General features: G+C 39.2%; 1 long non-coding RNA gene across 1 annotated transcript; it reads right to left on the bottom strand.

Annotated features, from left to right (window-relative positions):
- Nucleotides 1-10,993: 10,993 nt before the first annotated feature.
- Nucleotides 10,994-13,265, bottom strand: LOC149037684 (uncharacterized). Its single transcript, XR_016181240.1, has 2 exons — nt 12,299-13,265; nt 10,994-11,519 (listed from the first exon to the last, which is right to left on the bottom strand). It is a non-coding gene; the product is annotated as an uncharacterized LOC149037684 (long non-coding RNA).
- Nucleotides 13,266-20,579: the final 7,314 nt, after the last annotated feature.

The raw sequence follows: 20,579 nt of genomic DNA, 5'->3' as shown, positions 1-20,579 counted from the left end.
AGGTCACGCTATTTATTACGTATGCAGAGACTGGATAATTTAAGGCGCACCAATCACATTGAGGGAATCATATTGGATGCAGTGCAGATTTTCATCAATCAGGATTTTAGAGTGATGACGAAAACATCGAAGATGCACTGCTGCACACATGTGGAGGACAACTGACGGTTTAGAGTACAGAATTTTTCGGAGGAATATTTCCATGATTTACAGACTTTCGCACATAAATCAATACTTCGTTTAAACCTTCAACTCCTGTGAGTGACCAAAACAGAATTTCTTCTTACAATTTCAAATGCAATTTCAACTGGCAAGTAATGAGAATAAAGAAATTTTATCAATGAGGTGATTATTAGAATTACTAATGAGATCTTGAGAGTGAAGGGGCTGAGATGCGTTGCTGTTTCTATCTTTTTCTCTGTATCATATTTAGAAATTTTAATTTGGCAAACTTTTAGACTCTAGAATAAAAGGCTAAAAAGCCAGAAGAAATAGCACTTCAGTTCTCCTTTTCCCGTCATATTTTTTTATATTATGTTTACTCAGACGAATGCGATAGAACGCTGACTAGTAAATCTAACCCACTCATGTGGCGTCATCGTCTAACTTAAAAGGCCACTACTTACTGGAGTGTTTCGATTCTTTGTACAATTGAAATTGCTTCAGGTTAACAGGGATAACAGGGATTGTGCTGGCACAGCCTACGAACTTCAACTTCCTGTGTTAAATTTTTCAAGATGCACTTATCGCCTTACTACGCTTTCAAATGATTTTGGAGATCATCAAAAGAGCAATAGGTACATTTCGCTGAGGGACTTTTTCTATTTCGTGGTATATGAAAGTTAATGTTTGCACATCATGCAGCTATCTCGCTCGCAAATTGTCTCGAAAAGAAAAGAAATTGAAGAAATATCTTTTGAGACTCTTTCCCTTGTTTCGTGACGGCATCGCTGAAGTGTTATTTGTAGTGTCGCCAAATTCGAGGGTAAAGACTCTCTTAACGAAAACGTGAAGGAGTAATTTGATTTAGGCGCGTGCCAACAATTACATGATCACTAAGACACAGGAAATCCGGTTTCAACTCCTGCACGTATCAGATAATTGGAAACAGACTTTATAGCGAAGCAGTCAGCAAAGCATGTCTTGAAAAAAACAGCTTGGTCAAGTGCTAAGCACCTTGGTTTCGCTTTTGGATGACGCATTTCTATTTACGTTCTCACAGTGCCCCGAAAACCCCCCAAAAGCATAGTTCACGCACAGCTAGTCAACTGTTGCGTATATACTAAAGGCTACTGTTCGCAATATCAAAGGTGCTAGGTTGTAGATCATGTAATAATTTCGATAGCAATTACGTAACGGAAAAGGCAAGATGTTCTCAAGGAGAGGTTCTGGCTAAGCATACTTATGAAATTTGGGAACACGCCAGCTTTCTTTGTTCTTTGTTGGTTTAAAGTATCACAGGGGAAGGGGAAAGGAAAAACGTGAGCAGGGAAAGCTACCTGCACCCTATATCTTCCCCCGCCCTCAGCTGTGACCTTATACTGGATCATGTGTTTCCTTTTTTCGATCAGTTTGGAAAATTGGCGATGGATCGGTAGCAATGAAGGAGAAAAGATAACCATGCAACGCGCGTGACCGACACACATTCTGCATTCCGCAAACTGTATCCCGCGGCCCGTGAAGAAAGAGGAAACGCTTCATTGCTTATTTAAAGTAACATGGACGCAAAAATTCCTTGATTCCGTCAAGAGAACCAATCCCAGGGGTCTCACTTGCTTCAAAATTCATCATTACAGTGTCAATTTAGGTTCTTTTCATTATTTGGATTCCTCTTTACTCCGTTCACTTTCGAGGTCAGTCGCAAAAACTTGTGATTTTTCTTACTATTCAGTAGTGCGAACAATTTTGGAGGCGCCAAAAATCTGGGTTTCTTCTATCTTACCGAGTAAAGTTAACAGTGAACGAATAGCCTGGACAGGGAATCTTTGCGCATTAGCAGCCCATTGCATACATCTACACATGTTGAGAACAGTCACGCACTAATCCACTTGTCCCGAGCTTTTCCTGCTACGACAATGTCAGGCACTCCTCGTGTCTTTTTACTGTTATTCACATATTGACAGTAAAACTGTCTCCATTAATCATTTTATAGCAGTGTAGACATAATAGTGATTTTATTAAGTCTGTTAGGTTCCACAGGAATCCGATTAAACTCTTGAAAATTTATGACCCACATCTTACGAATTTTTACAAAAATGCCTCTTTAGGAGGCCGAACATTCCTTTGCAAAACTTGCAAAATAAGGGATCCCGAGATATTTACATGAATTATCAACTAATTAATATCAAACTTGGCAGGTTTCCTTGCTATGAGTAACTGATCGATTGGTAAGTTTCATGTTTGTTTGAATAAGAAATATGAAAAACGTGACTTCACGGTGATCCGGCCTTTAACAGTTAACCTTCGTGTGCGTTCCGCGTGAGGATAAAATGTCTTTATTGTATGCATGAATAATTGATCTACACCCTAATTCTGTCTTCGACTATAGTTAATCAATCTAATAATTCAATTGAGTTTATCCATGCAGTCTTTGACATTTCAACCCTATCGAAACTAATTCTACGCTCTCATTGATTTCAATGTCACACATCTCACTTACGCTGTAGCCAGAATGTAGGTTTTTTTTTCTTTCTCTTTACTCCAATTTTGATTTCACATTGTAGTCGCGATAACTGTGCGACATCATCTATACATAAACTTAATCTACAGTGACACAAGCTCGATGACCACCGTTTCCTCTTGATCGGTTATCGATCTTTAACGGCTGCAGCGACTGATTATCTTGAAAGGAGTGATAGGCGGAATTATTCTATAGAGTAGCAGGAAAGAGGACAAAGGTATAAGCAATTGCTTTGGGGTTGATTACAAGGGTTGGAAGTTCTGCAACTTCGGGGCATTGTAGCTCATATCACGCGCTGTTTTAATTGGAAATAAATTACCAGAGTTTAAAGTACTTTAAAGATCGCAGAGGTCGTTTAATTACCAGAGTTTAAATTACATTTTAAAGTATTTAAAATATCGCAGAGGTCATTAAGCGAAATGTTGCAGAATTTACTGTCGGCTTTCATAAGAACCACTGACCTAAAGGTTTCATATGGGGGGGATAAATTTTACAAGAGGGTGGATATCTTAAAATTATACTTTACTTTATATGCCATAACAGGACTTGTTCTTCACGCCCCATAACGAAATTAATTTCTCTGTCTCCTCTTTTGAAAAAGTTATCTTCAATTTTGTATTCAACCTCTTCCCAACAACAGCAACTTCGTCCGCCATTTTGACGCAAAGAAGCTTTACTTTCCTCCCCCTACTCAGTGAAAATTTGTCACGATAAACCATTTTTATTGATTTCGGCGACGATTGTCGCAACATTCTAAAACATGTTATAAAATCTTACGACATGTTTTGAGACGTACGCGACAGTCATAAGCAAGTTGTAGGTTTGATTTACACGAAACAACTCGCATCGTAGGCCTGTCGTAAATCGGCCCGAAGTAGTAGTAGCAAACAAACGGGAGTACCAATTGTTTAACAGCTTTCGCCACCTGCTAAACCTGATTGCGCACACGTTAAAACACTTGGCCAGTCCTGCGTGAGGCATACCTGAGTAGCCGTTTACAGGTTAGGGCACAAATCAACTGACAGCTCCCATGTCGTGAGGGGTCGTGTTAGCCTTCACCCCTTAAAGGATAACCGATAGGGTACATTTTCCTATCCACTTTTAAAACGCTTTGGTTTGCCTAGGGTTGGTAAGTTCTCGCCGAAAAAAGTCCGAGATGAAACTGAATATATAGGAATTTTGAAAATGGTGCAGAGGCCTGGCTTCTATTCCAACAAAGTTTATCCGCGAGGTGATCGTATATTTCTTGGAGACAAGATAGTGTTGCTTTTATCGAAACGTATTTTAAATATCAAAGGAATTTTATAGCACATACCAAACAAGGTAAGCTCAAAAATAAGGTTGTTCTATCTCCAGTTTAAAATAGTAAGATATTAGGAAACCCTCTTATCTGTAATTCTCTAACTTTCTTACCTACTTACTACCAATCGCGCCTCTTAGCGCATTGGGCAGCAACGAAATCTCTCCATTCTTCTCTATCCTGGGCACGCCTCTAGATTGCACCCCACGTCTCATATGTGGTCTTCATCTCCTTCTCGACCGTCCGACGCCAAGTTGTTTTAGGTCAGTCTCTCTTTCTTTTTCCCATTGGTATACAGTAGAAGGCCACTCTTGCAATGCTGTCGGGTTCTCTCCGAAGGACATGCCCGACCCATCTTCACCGTCGTTTTTTGAGGGTGGTCTTCATATCTTCACGTTGGCAGCGCTCCAGAAGCTCTTGATTGGAGATGCTGCTTGGGCCTAATATACGGTAGATCCTTCGGAGAGATGTCCTGTGGAATACCAACAACCTTTTAAGATCGCATTCGCCAGCACTCTGAGCCGTATAGCGAGGTTGGCAGGACGCAATCCTTGTAAATTCGCAGCTTTGTTTCCCCGTTGCGTCCGATTCTAGGTTCCACTTACCTTGTTCGGTTCTGGAATTCACTGTCTTCTCCACCGTCGCTTTTTATTACAGTACTAAGATAAGTGAAGGATCCCGTTTGATTAAAATCTTGATCCTCAATCTTAATAGGTTATGGATTGGACACATTGATAGTCATAACCTCCGTTTTCTTCCGGCGAAACTTGAGCCCAATCAAGTTTTTTTACCATTCTTCAAGAATTCTCTCTCCTTTCCATATTTCGTAGAACAGTTGCTGTAGGATGCTTGCTGCAACCACTGGGTGAGCATTAAACAGCTCTGGACCTAGGTTATCCAGCCCTGGTGCGTTCCCTTTTTTCAGAGATTTAACCTTTGAGTCTACTTCTGCCGGTGGAATATCAGCAGCTACTTCCGGCGGTGGTCTGTTCAATACTTCTTCGACGCACTCTATCCGTCTGTCCTCTTGTTCCTTCTCTCTAAACATCAGTCTCCCAGTCTTGTCCCTTATTGTTGAAGTGTTGTAAGCTGTGTACTTCTTGCAGATCTTTTTGGTGATCTAATAGACAGGTCCTTGTTTATTACGCCTCGCTGCTTCTTATGCCTACTTACGGTTGGCATCTTTGTACTACTGTTGGAGCCTGTCTTTTAGTATCTCTGATCTTGCCTCCAAAAATTTCTTCTTCGTTTTCCACCTGTGTTCAATGGTGCGCCCAGTACTATCTGCCGTCTACTCTTTCCCGCTGTTCTGTTTCCGATATCCCAGATATTGCTCTCTGCTTTTCGTGCAGGCAGGTACAACATTATGACATCTACGAATATAAACGATCCTCGCAGTTATGAACACTACTGAAGTGGTGTTTCATAACTGCGAGGATCAATTTTATATAATTCGTTTCTTCAACTGCAGTACACATATATGATTTCCATGTATTCACAGTCATTATGACATCTCTTGTTGCCCAAGTCCTCTCGCTCTGTTTGGTCTTCATCAAGGTACTGTAGCACTGTCTCGAGGGTCCAACATAAGTTTGGCGGGATGCAGCATGAGGCTTAAAGTCGAGGCGGGATGTGGAAATACGAGACATTTTATAGTCGAGATGCGAGAAAAAAATAGGAAGGCGAGACCGGGATATGCTCCGTTTCGAAGGTGGGATAGGGGATAGGACGGGTACAGGCGGGATCATAATTTAGCTCGTTACGAGTCACCCGATGCTTCCGTGTAAATTGGGGTTAGCAGGCGTAAATGACTCCGTTCTACGTCCAGTTTTTTCTGTATTAGTTACAAGTGTTTACACAACTACACACTACGTCCGGTTTTCTCACCTTCGTAGTAGTTTTGCTCTCGCGAGTTTGTCTGAGTGAACGCCCCTTTCTCTATGATATCGTCGACGGTTCTTGGAAGATTTCCCTTAGCAATGGTTGTTGATTTATTAAATGCCACTTACTCATAAGGATTTCTTTGATGTTTGGAACTGTTGAGTGGTATTGTTTTATTACAAAGGGTAAGATTCGGTTTTTTTTTCCTTTTGGAAGAGAGCCCGTTTACGTCTTTCAAATTTTACTATTGAGAGTTGGTTGTCAATGAAGTTTTTCAGGTAGTATCTCTCTCAGCCAGGTATGTCTAACGTTACCTTAAAATTTTTCTTTTAAAAGAATTATTCCTGAGGAATCACAACGCTTTTTCTTTGACGAAGCCTTCCTTTGCTCCCAGTTGGTGACACGTTGTGGATAATTTGTATCGGAATGTCTCTGTTGGTTCGAAGTGGGTTCTCACGTAGAGAACTGACTCCCTGTTTAATCTTTCACCCTTATAGATAGCGGTGTCTAAGGGAGTACCTTCTGAATCAGATATTTCAGGCGAAAGTTTGATTATTGGGAAGAGTTTATTTGCTTGTTCAATAAAATGGTTGACGACGTGTCTGTTGGTGTGCAGGAGAGAGATAATGTCGTTGATGTAGCGTTTCATGAAACGAACGGTTTGTTAGCGCCTTTTATCTAGGATTTGAATTTCGATTTTAGCCATGAATATATTTGCAAAAGCCACTGCCATTTTTAGTGCCCATGGCGGTTTCGTGCGTTGCAAGTAATTTTGTTCGTTGAATTGGGATGAGATTTGCTGAAATATGAGTCTAAATACTTTTTCTAATAAGCGCTTTGGAATGGGTAGGGGTGTATATCTGTGTCACTGTAAGCTCGTAACGTCGATCGAAACAAATATCACTTGTTTCGAAAGCTTTGGCTTTTTATGAAGTTGACGAAGTCTGTCGTATCTTTGAGATACGATTTCTGTCGTTTTGCGATCGGCTGACGAATTTGATGTATGTAACAGGATAGCTTTTTAGTCAGTCCTTCCTTAGGCGGAGTTTTGCTTCTCACTTATGAAGACCGTAAACACACGGTGGAACAACCGTTTTTTAAGCCAGCTACATATGCGTTAAGCAAATCTTTGCCTTTCTCCTTAATTGGAGTACATTATGATTATTTTAAAGGCTATAATTTTTTATCAGTTGGCGGTGAACTAGAGAAACTTTGGTTTAACCACGTGGGATCGGCATAAAAATGTTCACTGCGGCGGGATAGCGGGGTGAAATAAAAAAAAGGCAGGATGCAGGATTGGAAAAGTCTATTTTGGACCCTCTGTCTTGAAACTTGTTCTTTTCTTGAAGGACAAACGCTTTCACAACATCAGGTCGTTTCAGCTTCTCTGTATCGAACCTTTGATGTCTGTGAGGTTGCCTCCCAGTCCTTCTGAGCTTGAGCTTCAAAACAGCCGAAAGCAAGTGATAGTAACGACCGCACCTCGCCAAACACGTATATCTTGTAGTGAGCGCCTGCAGGTCCCGTTAATCATGATGTGGTCAATCTGGTGGCTGTTCTTGCTTTCTTGGAATGCCATTTCAGCTTGTGGATATCCTTGTCCGGGAAAAGTCCGGGTAGATTTGATGGTTGATGGCGGGAACCCATTCCTGTTGATGGTTAATATTTTATGGCCTTTGACGGTTTGTAATTAAATTTAAGGGCCTTTGAGCTTGAATTTTATTAAGAAGAAGATATATTTCTAATAGTTATAATAAAAATTACATTTTTCCTTTTTCGAACATCAACAATAAATGTTACGTTACCATCTCGCAAACTTTTGGGATTATCATTCATTCGATTGTAACATTAGTTTCTCGTGCACTTTTAGGATACTTCTTCATTGATAAGTAATGTCAGTATCTCGCGCATTTTAGGCTTGACTTGCAATGGATTGTGGATTGTTTTGTTAGCATTTCGCACATTTTAAAGATTCTCTTTCATGCCACTGTTGCGTTTTTATCTCACGCACTCTTAGGATTCTTTTTCATTCGATTGTTACGTTAGTTTTTATCTTGAGCACTTCAGGATACTCCTTCATTCGTTAGTTACGTTATTACATTGCACATTATATTTTTAGAATTCTTTTCTTTCGATTGTTGTGTTTATATCTCGTACACTCATAGGATTCTATTTCAATGGATGGAAACGTGAGTATTCCTCGCTCATTTAGGGTTCGCTTTTATTGGATTTTCACGTCTTATGTCACGTTTGTATCTAGTGCATTCTTTGTACTGTCTTACGGTCTATTTTTTCTTTAGTATCTCGTGCACATTTTGGATTCTCTTTCGTTCGACTAGTTTCCGGGACACTCAACATTATCTATACGTGACACTAGGAATGGTGCGTAGTGGCGTGCGCAAAGACAAGTTTAAAGCATCAAGGAAAATATTACAATATTTACAATCTGTTCGTTTTACGGGCGAAAATGTGAAACCAGCCAGTTAATCAGTCACGATTAGTGAAAATGACGATAAACTGGGCAACTTTTGGAAATCTGGAGACTAAGTTTACCATTTTAAAGATTCTTCAAGGTCTAAAACTATTGTTAGCAAGCGGCTTAAATAGGGAGATTCAATGAAGTGTTTGATGGTTAGATATTGATTTGAATTTTGACGGTTGATGGTAAAATCTATCCTTTTTCACAGCTGACGATTGAAGTTTAACCGTCAGTCAATAAGCCCTTTGACTGGTCACGGGTAAACCTCATTGAGGCCCTCTTCAAAGACTACCTTAAATGGAAAGGGAGGCTCTTCGGTTGAGCATGCGTTAAAAACACTTTTGACCAATCCTCTAAAATAAGTAAAATGGAGATAGAGCAGAAGCGAATTATAGAGTTGAATGTCCTTAATACTAGATAAGACAAACAATGTCGCTTGTCCCAATATTTTGATTTAAATAGGAATTTGTCTTTAGATCTCAACCACCACTTGTGCTGTCTCTAAATATGCCCACCCATATCGAGCACGTGCATGGTAAAGGTCATTAGATTCTCAAGGTAAACCAGAGGTACCAATAAATGAAAACGATTTTGTACCTGTATGAATCAAAACAACAATAATTTCACTCACAACAGGAATTAAATCACTTTATCTATTCCTTATTTATATATCCAATTTCTCAAAACGCCAGACAAGCAACGAATATTTTATTCTTTGAAAGTGATTTTCCATAAACGCTTAATGAAACACTAAGGTAGTTTCTAATTTCCTAAACGGAAGGCTCATTAGAGAGAGAAGAAGGGGATTATTAGCGAGGGAGCTTGCCAGGGAGGAAATAGAGGAATTACGGCAGGGGAAGCTTGCCCGAGAGGGAGGAGGGGTACTACTGCAAAGGAGCTTTGCCAAAGAGAGGGACGAGGGCGATTTTATCGAGGATGCTTGTCAGGGGGAGGAGGAGGGGGCTCACTGGAAAGGTGGCTTGTCAGAGAAGGGGAAGGGGATTGTTTGAAAAATTTTCGAAGGTCAAAATGCGTATTATGTTTCTTTTCTGAATTTTCGCCCAGGTTTAATAAATTCTGTTTACAATATGACTTTCTTTGGAAAAAACCCTGTGATATCTAATTAGGAAACAAGAGAAAATAAGGGATTTACTCCTTTTCCCTTGAAGGAAACTAGTACAAGCTTTCAATGACACGAATATTTTGTACTAAGGCGCAAACTAACCCAAATGAATATCAATATCACAACTGTTTTAGAGTTTTTGTTTTGGAAAGGGAGGACCTCAATATAGAGAAACTTATTGCAAACTTGAAGTTCCAGACAGGGGGCTTCATTCAGGAGGGGGAATTTTTTCATACATAAGGAGTTGTTTTCTAGTTGACCTGCCAAATACTGTGCATTACGCTTACGCATAAATCGCTCGCTAGTACACGCTGAAACTAACACGAAAAGCATGACAAAGATGACCACAAAGTATATGCAGAAAAAAGAGAGAATTCTAAAAGTGATGAATTTGTCGATGTAAGCAAACCACATTCATATTGATACAGATGTACCAAACCCATGCCATTAAATTTATAATCATTTGGCTGTCAAAATAACTCAATCTAGTCTTAGATCAGAAAAAACTACACGAGAAAGAAATATAGGTATATATATATATATATATATATATATATATAAAATCTATGTTTCGGTTTTTCCTTATTACAGTACTCGATACATAGAAGTAAAGCGTGATGATACTTCCCAAGACTCCAAATGCGTGGCACTGCGGTGGTAAGGCAATCTTATTGGTGTCTCCTAATTTCACCGGCTTCGAGTTATTAACTGTCACGTGAGCTGAAGTTCGGTCAAATAAAAAATAATTGATTACCCACAGATACTGAAAAGGAAAGCAAATGTCAGCTCAGGAAAGAAAGGTAAGATTCATTTTTCGGTTAAGTGACGTTTAAGAACACACAAAGTCATTTCCTTTGATATTTTTTGTAGCAACTGAGTTTTTACCGCGAACACAAACGAGCATATGTAGCGGGCAAGTTTGGGCATGCCATTTACTGTGATCTCGTCAAAAGTGTTTGTTGCATTGGTCATTAATTTCATGAAGAGAATTCATTATCACACGGAAACAGAGGCTGAAATTTGACCATGAAATTATTGCGAGTTATTTTATCGCTTCAGCACCTTGAAGATAGTCGAGGAACAATCAAACTATTTCTTCTTTGTATTACTGGTGTCACTTCAAGCACAAAGTATGTTGTAACTCCCGGAACTTTATTGTCCGGAGTGGGTTTAAATGTCTTATTTGTCGTTAGGGTTTAAAATGTCTTCGACTGTCTGAGTTATCCATTTAACTGAACCAACCGAACCGCATCTAGTCGCGAGCGATGAATTTTAGGTGCTAAAACGAAATTAAATGCATAAAAAATCAATATCCTCAAGTAGGCGCTCAGCTATTTGAGCGTTGCTTGAAGAAATAAAGTTGGATGTAGTGAGTTTTCACACCTCGCCTTCTACAAAATCTTTTTGCTAATAAATTTCAAGCTTTAAAAAACGATTGACGGAAATTATTGACTATCTAAAAACGTAGGCGACGACTTATTAAAAAAAATTCGGTCGCTGACAGTTCTATACATTCCCATGAAACAATTTGTCGGGCACAGCATTTACTCAGGCATAGCAGATAGCAAAGTAAAATGCTTTTAAACATCGACATTTCATGCAAAATTGAGAACAATTTGCGTGAAACTGACCTATGACGTAGTAAACTAATGAAAAGAAACTAAGTCATAGAAGGTATGGCCTACCTTGACACAACTTAGTAATCCGTTCCACACCATTAAATAAACAGAATTTAGAACAAAATCATTGTAAACTAAAATCACAAGTCTTCGCGATGATAAAAGTTAAAATACGGTGCTGCATTACATTCGAAAAAATAATATTAAAGTAGCTTTGCTTTTAAAACAAATAAATCTTGCGTTATAATTCAACTAATATGCTTCGTCTCCAGTTTGCAACAGCCATATCGAAAGATTTCATCCACCACAAAATACAAATTAAGATAAAAGTAAATTCAGATTGATTCCCTTTCACGTGACAAGTAGTTGCAGGAGCAAGCCACACTTTAAAGAGTCATAGTCCACATTTCGAAGTACGTGTATTACACCCCCACTGTCTTGAGGAAAAAAGAAAACACAGCTGTCAGTATTTGTCGATTACAGACCCGAAAAGTCAAGTCAAAGTGCTTCTATTTTGACGCACAGATACACTTAGCATGAATTAAAGATGAAATTGAAACAGTCTAGCGAGACCACAAAAACAGCCTCACGTTTCGGTCTCGATTAATTTCCTTTGGAGACTGTGAAGGAGAAAATAATGGCCATTTTCATTATTATGGCCGGGTCAAACGTGTCTTAGTTGGTTCCGCCACGATGATTTTTGCGTTGCTACCATGTTGACATTAACTTCAGTCGTTCTAGAACTAAATCATGTGATTTTCGATTTTGATTTTGTAACAAAGTCCATCAAAATATCCTTTGAGGTCCACTGACTGCAGGGCTACTTGGCTTACCGCACACACGCACATGGCATGTCATAGGCTCCATTTCCCTCGGAGTCATTGAAGACTGAAACTGAAATTACCGACTTGATAAATTTTTTTTAAAGCAGTCAGGTCGATTTTGTTTTCAATATCGCATTTTTCAGCGAAGAATGATTGAGATTAGTTAACAATAACACAAATGGGACAAACGTTATTCTTGAATAAGATAACAACCGTTCAAAATCAAACTTGGAATTTGCATTATCACAGACAACAACGCTGACTAATCTTATATTCAGATATATTTGTAGTAAAATGCAACAAACAGAGTAAAGCGGTGACGCAGGTTCATTTACGAGATAAATGAAACATGTTAAGACACTTAACACTTAAGGTTGACCTACTTGACCTACTTGCTTATTTCCTTGATAGTTGTCGAAGTTTTACACATCACAACTTTTCTCAGCTTGGACCAAGTTATATGTAGGCCACCAAAATCTGCACGCTCCCAGGAAGACCTAACATCCAGAAGAATACATTCATGACCGATCTTTCAGGACTTTTCAGTACGAAACCCCTAATGATTCTTGTATAATGTATCAAAGCTCGCCAAGCAGTGTCGAGGATGTTGATCCGTAGGAAATACACGTGGCGTTACATCATTTTGTCAGTGGAACTGGAGCTCAGTCTCCCTGACGGTAACTCTTCACACAAAAGTTAAAAGATTATTTAACATTTACACTCTCGACTTAAAAATGATGGACCTGGAATTCTTTTCATGATTCTCAAACACTGAGTAAAGCTCCACATGTAATACCTCACATTCCCGGCGATACACTTTCTAGGAACGAAACGAAAAGCTCAGAGGTCGTGCGGCTTGTAATTTGTCTTAACCCGTATAATGATTGTGGATGTATGAAAATCATATATGTGCACTGCGGTGAAGAAACGAATATAAGAGATCCTCGCAACTAAGAACACTACTGAAATAGTAGTTGAAAATAAGACCTGAAAAAAATTCAGGCCCGTTCGTGATTTGAACCCATGACCTCTGCGATACCGGTGCAGCGCTCTACCAACTGAGCTAACAAGCCAACTTAACCTTTTAACTCCTATGAATGACTAAGAGAGAATTTCTCCTTACAATGTCAATACAATATCAACCAGAAAAGTGATGAGAATAAAGAAAACTATCAATTTGGGGAATAATTAGTTGATTCGATACTAAATTCTCTGAACTAACATTATAAGAATTGTAAAGTTGACAGTAAGGAGAATTACAAGGTAAGTCTGGAAGTTAAAGAGCTAAACGGTGTTGCGTCACACAAATCCTTACTTGATATAACTTATCTGTGCAGAAGCTTTGCTGAATTACTAAACACAAACTGAATTTCAGGCCTTAAGCCAGAGAAGAAGACAAATTTCTGAGAAGGAAAACCTCTGGCGATGGCACATTAAAAAAAGGTTTCATTTAAACAAATTGAAACCTGTATTGTCTTTTTCAATACAACTTTTGGAAATGAAAAGTTCGTAGAAAGATTTAAACGGCAAAAGACAATTAACGAGTGAATAAAAAGTCCCTCAACCAATTATAAAGGCCAGAGGGCGCTTTCGACTGATCTCAGAGTTTTTCTTTGTCCATTTACATGACAAGAGGAATGATACTAGTATACGAAAAACGAGCTGAAAATTTAATATCTTGAATTTTTTGTTTTGAGAGCGAGGAAAATGTTGATGAAGCTGACGAAAGTTGGATTTGTTCCCTTTTTTGTCACATTTAAGATCCCTTTAATGATTTAACATCGTGTAGGAAAATACATAGACGATTCGTTTTTGAAGGCAAAACATTAAATTTCAGCGAGCGATCGTGCTAATGCATTTTTATTTTCGTCTATTACGGCTTAAAGAAGTTAAAGAGATTTCCTTTTCATAGTGGAGATATTCGTACTATTTTCCGTAGCAAAACACCTCTAGCGATAGAATGCGGTTAGACGACGTGTTAGGCACTTGTGGGCACGCTAAATTCACGACTTTCACAGGTTGACTTAAAGAAGATTTATCGCGTGATGAAATCAAAATATCACGCGAAAAATGAACGTTATTGCGTGATAAATGTGAAAGTTGTTAGGTCGCACGTGATCGGCTGTCACGCACGTCGTTTGCGCGGACGAGACTACAATGGCTGCAACAGTTGGAAAGTTCTTTCTTAACGGGGCTGGCGATGCAGAGGGTGACATCCAGAGATTTACAAACTTGCAATGTAATCAGAAAGATTAGATAATCCACACTTGTTCTCAGACACTGACAGTTATCTCTGAAAGTGTCTGGTAAGATTTCGCAAAATTAAGGTTTACTGAACTGATTCACAGAGCTGTGTGTCGTAGTAGTATTGCAAAGTACTGCTCGATGATCTTCTCACGAAAATGAAATAAACTATTGACCTCAAAACATACCTCTTCATCTGTTGTAGCCATTGTCGTCTCGTCCATAGAAAAAACGTGCGTGACAGCCGATCACATGCGACCTAACAAGTTTCCCATTTATCGCGCGATGTTTTGATTTCATCGCGCAATAAAATTGAATTTTAAAAGTGGATGGCGTGTCCTCTATGAGCCACCGTAGGTTAGCTACCCGGGACTTTGTAATTTAAAGTAATTTAAAGAAAAAGTGTGCTTCAGAAACCATCTACTTTTAATCTCCAGACATTGATTTTGCCGTTGAATATATTACTTTATCTTTATTTATTCTAATTTCGTGTACGGGCTTGACTCTTATCTCGTATTTTTCTGACCTTCTATCAAAGATAAAACTACGAAATTAGCTTTGACACAAAATCTAGAATTTCTTTCATATTTGCTTAGTTTTTTTCACCGTGGCTCGCGTCTTCCGTTTCTTCGATTGAGACAGAAGGAAGCAAAAGGATATTTACATATTCAACAGACATATAGGTAATTAGTATCGGTAATCACATTATTTCGAGTGCAATTTGAGATAACTGATCAGCACGACTAAATTTTTCAAAGGCTAACCAAATTTGTAGTCTTTAGAACATATACGGGTGCTGATTTATGCCAAATTGTACGAGAAAAATCATGTGATTACTAGTTGATAACGTACAGGCAAAAATTATTCTGTTTTCCTTTCTAGTTGCCTTTATTTCGTGACATGGCCCAACAGTTCGGCCGCTTGCCTTTGCCCCTCTTGTTAACGGAGTAAATGGCCTTCATCCTCAAGAGTTGGCTTAAAACTTTTAAAATCTCCCTCGCAAATAATTAAGCGTCTGTATTCTTTCTCTGTTAGGCATCGGTCGACAGCAGTAAACAACACACGAAAGTTATCACGCTCATAATCTTCTCTGTCTTTCGTATGAACTGTTGCATGAAACTCCTAGAAAATTTTGTTCAGGGCCTCCGGTCCGTTCTTTCATATCCGTTTTATGGAAGCCAGACATTTAACCAGTTGTTTTTCCTTTGTTTGGTGTTTTGTTTAAAGCATTCTCCCTTAAACTCTGAATTAAAACGTTGTTACTTTCTCCTCTCTTGTCCGCCATTTTGTTTTGTGCTCTCGTGACTTACATGTCAATTAATTCTAAATCAGTTATTAGAGTGAAAAAAATGGAAATTCATCTTACAAACTTCTCTGTGTCTCGAACTGTTAGCGGTCTACGTGGGTCGAATTTTACCGGGATGTGGCATTCTGCGTCTCCATGAGGTCAAAAGGCCCGAGACTTCGAGTGGGATGCGTCATTGTGCACCGGAAATCACTGAGGGTGAGTAATATTGTAGGCTATTATTTATGTCTGTAAGAGGATATACACTGACAAACATAACCATGCTTAAAAAACATCATAGAAAAAAGAAACCTGTATTGTAGAAAAACTATGGTTGTGATCAGTTACGACTAACCTTTAAGTTTTTCTTGGTCCAATGTTTGTCCCACTAAATGTCCGCAGAACAATTGGTATTCTACGGGATGTATGCAACAAACGGGCAAAAACTTCATGGTCTTTCTATTTTTCCATTAAAACACATGGTGCTTTGGTCTTGAATTAGACTGAGGAAAATGGAAATTCATCTAACAAATTTCTCTTTGTTAGCGGTCGACGTGGGTCGAGTTTTACCGGGATGTGGTATTCTGTGCCTCCATGAGGTCAAAAGACCCGATCCTGCAAGTGGGATGCGTAAATGTGCACCCAAAATCACTGAAGGTGAGTTACGTTGTTGGCTTTATTTTTTAAGTCTGTAAGGGAATATAGCAAGAAACATTATCATGCTTAAAAAGCACTGTTAGAAAAAAGAAACCTGTATTGCCGAAAAACTATGGTTGTGATTTTGCCAACGTTATACTGGTACCATTTTGGACAGAAAAATGCGGCGGGTGAACTCTCCCTTTGACAGACTAACTTCCCATAATTTAACCCTTGGCAGATCTTGAGCGCCGGCTACAATGGATTTCCTCCTGGAACCCCAAACAAGGACGAAAACTGGGAGAAAAAAGCAAAACATACTTTTGTCGTCCACGCGGAGGCCAACGCTGTGCTCCTGGCAGGCCAAGTTGACCTTGAAGGTTCAATTCCTTTTGTTGCAATGTTTCCCTGTCGGGAGTGTGCGAAAATGCTAATAGCGGTGAGTGATATCGAGAACATTCATACAACCTATTATCGTGAAACCTGTGTGAAACAGGGCCCATAAGCGAGAGAATCTGCATCTTGAAACCTGCATCAAGTGGTTGGCTTAATGAGAACTTTGAGTGTTGTCTTCATTGATTGCGTTGACTTAAAAAGGCCAATCGGAAGGTTTCTAGTCGCTTACTCTGTTCCGTTAGGGAGTTCAGAATTAGCAACTATTACACGATTTATTACGCGCGCCAGCGAGAGTCCGTGAGTTACCGATATTAAAAGAGGTTACTGTACAACCCCCTTTTCCTTGCTAATTTCAAGTTTCTCCCACTGGCAGGCTAAACAGGATGATTTTTAAGCCTTGTTACCGAAGCCTGTGTGTCTTAGAATGCAAACTTGTGTCCTTACATCTTAGGGATTAAATGTTTGTTGTATTACGACCCCCCCCCCCCCCCCAAAAGTAGCGAAGTTTTTAAATTGTATACCGTATGCCTTTAATTTGTCAATCAACAGTCAAAAGTTTAATGTACAATAATATGTTCGTGCAGCGTCTCAAATTGTTCACGATAAGGCACTTTAATTTACAGCAAAACTACCACCATTCGGTCAGTTCACTGATGTAGCGATGTAAAAACTAAACCGGTATAATTTCGTATTGACAACAGGAACGTTTCTTCAATTGAAATTGAAAACTCTCTATAGTTTTCGTCGATTAACATGAAAGTGTTTCTTCCAATTAAATAACAATGAGATACCGGTACGGGGTACAGAATAAAACGCAGCGGTGTGTCATGCAGTACAATGGAAGCAGTTTAGCTTTCCTCCTCTGATTCAGTGAAGTACTCGATCTCCTCGATGTCGGCTTAGTCACACATGCGGTAGTCCGGTAAACCATCGATATTTATTTCACTGTCCCTGCGATCGGAAATGGGTAGTGAAATTCTGCATTTCACAAATGAACGGTTAACTGTCTCTTTCACCCGGCGCGAGGTCTCTTGCCATGCCGTACCCACCCATTTCGTGAAAAGCACACGCCGATCACCAGCAATCACTTTTCCCGACAAGTGTTCCGTGGCTAGTCTGTCAATATTTTTCTTAAATTCCGCATTAAATGTAACATGGAGTGGTTAAACCTTGCTCGTTGCGCCTGGAGGTACGAGCCTCAATGTCATCTGGCACTCTTGCGTCAGAATGGTATCTACCCTCTCTGTTGTTTGAGCTCTATGCACATCATAGATAAGAAGTCTATCGCCTGGTTGACCAAACATGTTTGGCTTCTTCCACACATTTCTATGCCAGGAGACCATAATTTCCTCGTTGCACCACGCGTTCTCTTGGAACTTGACCACGACTCTTGGATCATGCTTCCTCTTTTCTCTGTCTGGAACTCTTTGTTCTTTGCCATAAAAGATCAACAAGGGTTTAATGCAAGGCTCACCATCGGCAAATGTGGTCAATTGCACGGTACACTGTGTCTTATCATGACCTTCACTAATCGTTCGAGTCCATACTGACTTTTATCCTTTTTCTGCATAAATAGCTCCCTTGGTGTCGAGGTGTTTGATCCATATTAGTTATATCGCTTAATTCCCAGGGACCTACAATGCCTTCTTGGACACCCTTCAGCTCAGTTGTTTTAACTGTTGCCATTCTCCTGAGATATCTGTAAATTGTGAATAGAGGTAAGTCGTGTTTCAGACTGTTTCTGTTCAGCATTTGTTGGGCGCCGCAAGCTGAAATTTCTGAGGAGAAAAACCTTTGACGATGGCACGTAGTGCAAGACTGCGCACAAACTTACGTTTAAAAAAAAGTTTCATCTCAACAAATTCAAATTTGAATTGGCTTCTTCAATACAACGTTTGAAAATAAAAGGTTCGTAAAAAATTGTTTTTAATTTTGAGCTTCAGATGATCTCAATCGGGATGGAACGGAAAAACAATGTTGAAAGGTTTGAAACCTCGCGGTTTAACTCAACGGGAACTTGCAGTAAACAGGCGCAGCAAAATTTCCGAGTCGCCCATATTTGAGAGCTGATAGAGGCATTGCCTGACACAACGGCAAATTGGCCTATAGATTGGGACATCCTATTTGGCAAAATCGATATTTGCATATGAATACATGATTAATTCTACGTGGCGTAGCTCAAGAACGAGAGAGCGAGGAAATGTCGTTGAAGCAGGCGAAGGTTGGATTTGTTTCCTTTTTTTTATTTATGATTTAGCACCGTGTAGGAATATGCACAGAGAATTCATTTTTAAAGGTGAAATATTAAATATTCTGCGAGAAATCGCGGTAAGGTATTTTCATCTTCGTCTACTTCGGCTTAAGGAAGTTAACGGGATTTCTTCTTCATAGTGCAGATATTTGTATTACTTTCTTTGGAAAATTCTTCTTGCTATAGAATGCAGTTAGTCAACGTGTTTAAGTCATTTTACTTATAACTTTTGGGCACGCTAAATTCACAACTTTGACAGGTGGACTTAAACGTGTACTGTCCGTCGAGATTATTATTCTGTTCAACTCTTGTTTACGGCTTGTAATATGTATCTTTTAACTTGCTAAAGGCGAGAAAAAGTAACTCACCATAGATTTTCCTGCGCCGTGTGAAAAATGCTCTGATAATTCATTTTAAAAGGGAGATCTTTTCGTTTCAGATATTGGGTTAGCGACCCAAGGCTTGATTTAGGAGTAATTTAGAGATAAATTGTGTTTATTTCAGAAACCATCCACTCTCTCTCCAATTTCGTGTAGGTGCTCGTTTTTGGCTAAAACTGAAGTCTTCGTATTTTTCGACCTTCTGTCAAAGATCAGTAAAACTACAAAGAATTTCTTTAATTTTTTTCATCATGATTCGCGTCCTCCGTTTCGTCGATTGAGGCAGAACAAAGCGAAAGGATATTTACATATTCAACAGACGAGACGGTGAACTGTCACAGTTGGGAAATCGATACATCTGTCAGCGTCAACCAAGTGTTTTCTTGAAGAAATAATCGTTTACGCGTTTATGGATAACCTTATAGAATTTCCATTAACTGTGTTTAAAAGCTAAAATGAAAACATGAAACGACACTAGTGCCGCGAAGAAGAGATAGTTTAACTCTTACTCGGCTATTTTGACCCTAGGTTATTATAGGTAATCACATGATTTCGAGTGCAATTTGGGATAAATCAGCTCGATTAAATTTCCTTGTCTTCAACCGTTCTAGAAATAGATTATGACATTTTCGATTTTCATGCACTTACACACGCATGGCTTGCGGCGTGGTCGAATTTCTCGGCGTGATTTATATTGGAACAGAAATTACCAACTTGAGAGGCAAGAGAAAAGAGAAAGCGAAAGTCGTCATGTTGAATTTTGTTTTCTGTATCGCACAAAACGTTCTCCATTTTCAGCGGAAATTTGCCGAAGTTCGACAATACCACAAATAAGACCAAGACTTACCTCACCTCTTGAATTTGGTGAAAATCGTTCAAAATCAAATTTGAAATTTGCATGATCATAGACAACAATGCGAACTAATCTTATATTTAAGCAGTGCATAATTTTTTCCATGTTGACATATTTATACTTTCATCTAAGCATGAGGGAGAGTTGGGAGAATTCGAGAAAGTTATGCGAACCCTTGACAGCGTCTTGGGTTTGCATAGCTTTTGAGGACGGAGGACGTGACTAAAATTTTAGCGTAGTCTCTGTTTTTCCCCATTTTCCCCCTAATTCAACGTAGTTTATATATATTTATATATCGATTGGTAATACTTCCCAAGATTCCGAATTGCATGCCACATTCAAATCAACTTTTCTTTCCCATTGATTAGGAAGGGATCAACAATTAGTATTTGCATACTTTACTAATATGTTTAGCGCTAAATTTTAAAATACAGCATTTCCAGCTATCCATACTCGAATTCTACAAAAGATTTTCGCACACTGTGTAACCATGACTATGTCGTTAAGTCGCGCGGGATCGTTCGGGACAGAGCCTGATACTGAGAAAATACCAGACCTCATATGAACGGTGGTAAAGTGATCTGATTGGTTGCTCCTATTTCACCGGTTTGGATTGGTTAATTGGCTA

This window comes from Pocillopora damicornis, chromosome 11, assembly GCF_964200805.1.
Source record: "Pocillopora damicornis chromosome 11, jaPocDami1.2, whole genome shotgun sequence".
NCBI classification, from domain to species: domain Eukaryota; kingdom Metazoa; phylum Cnidaria; class Anthozoa; order Scleractinia; family Pocilloporidae; genus Pocillopora; species Pocillopora damicornis.
Note: the sequence above shows the minus strand (reverse complement) of the source record. Positions and strands in the feature narration are given on the sequence as shown.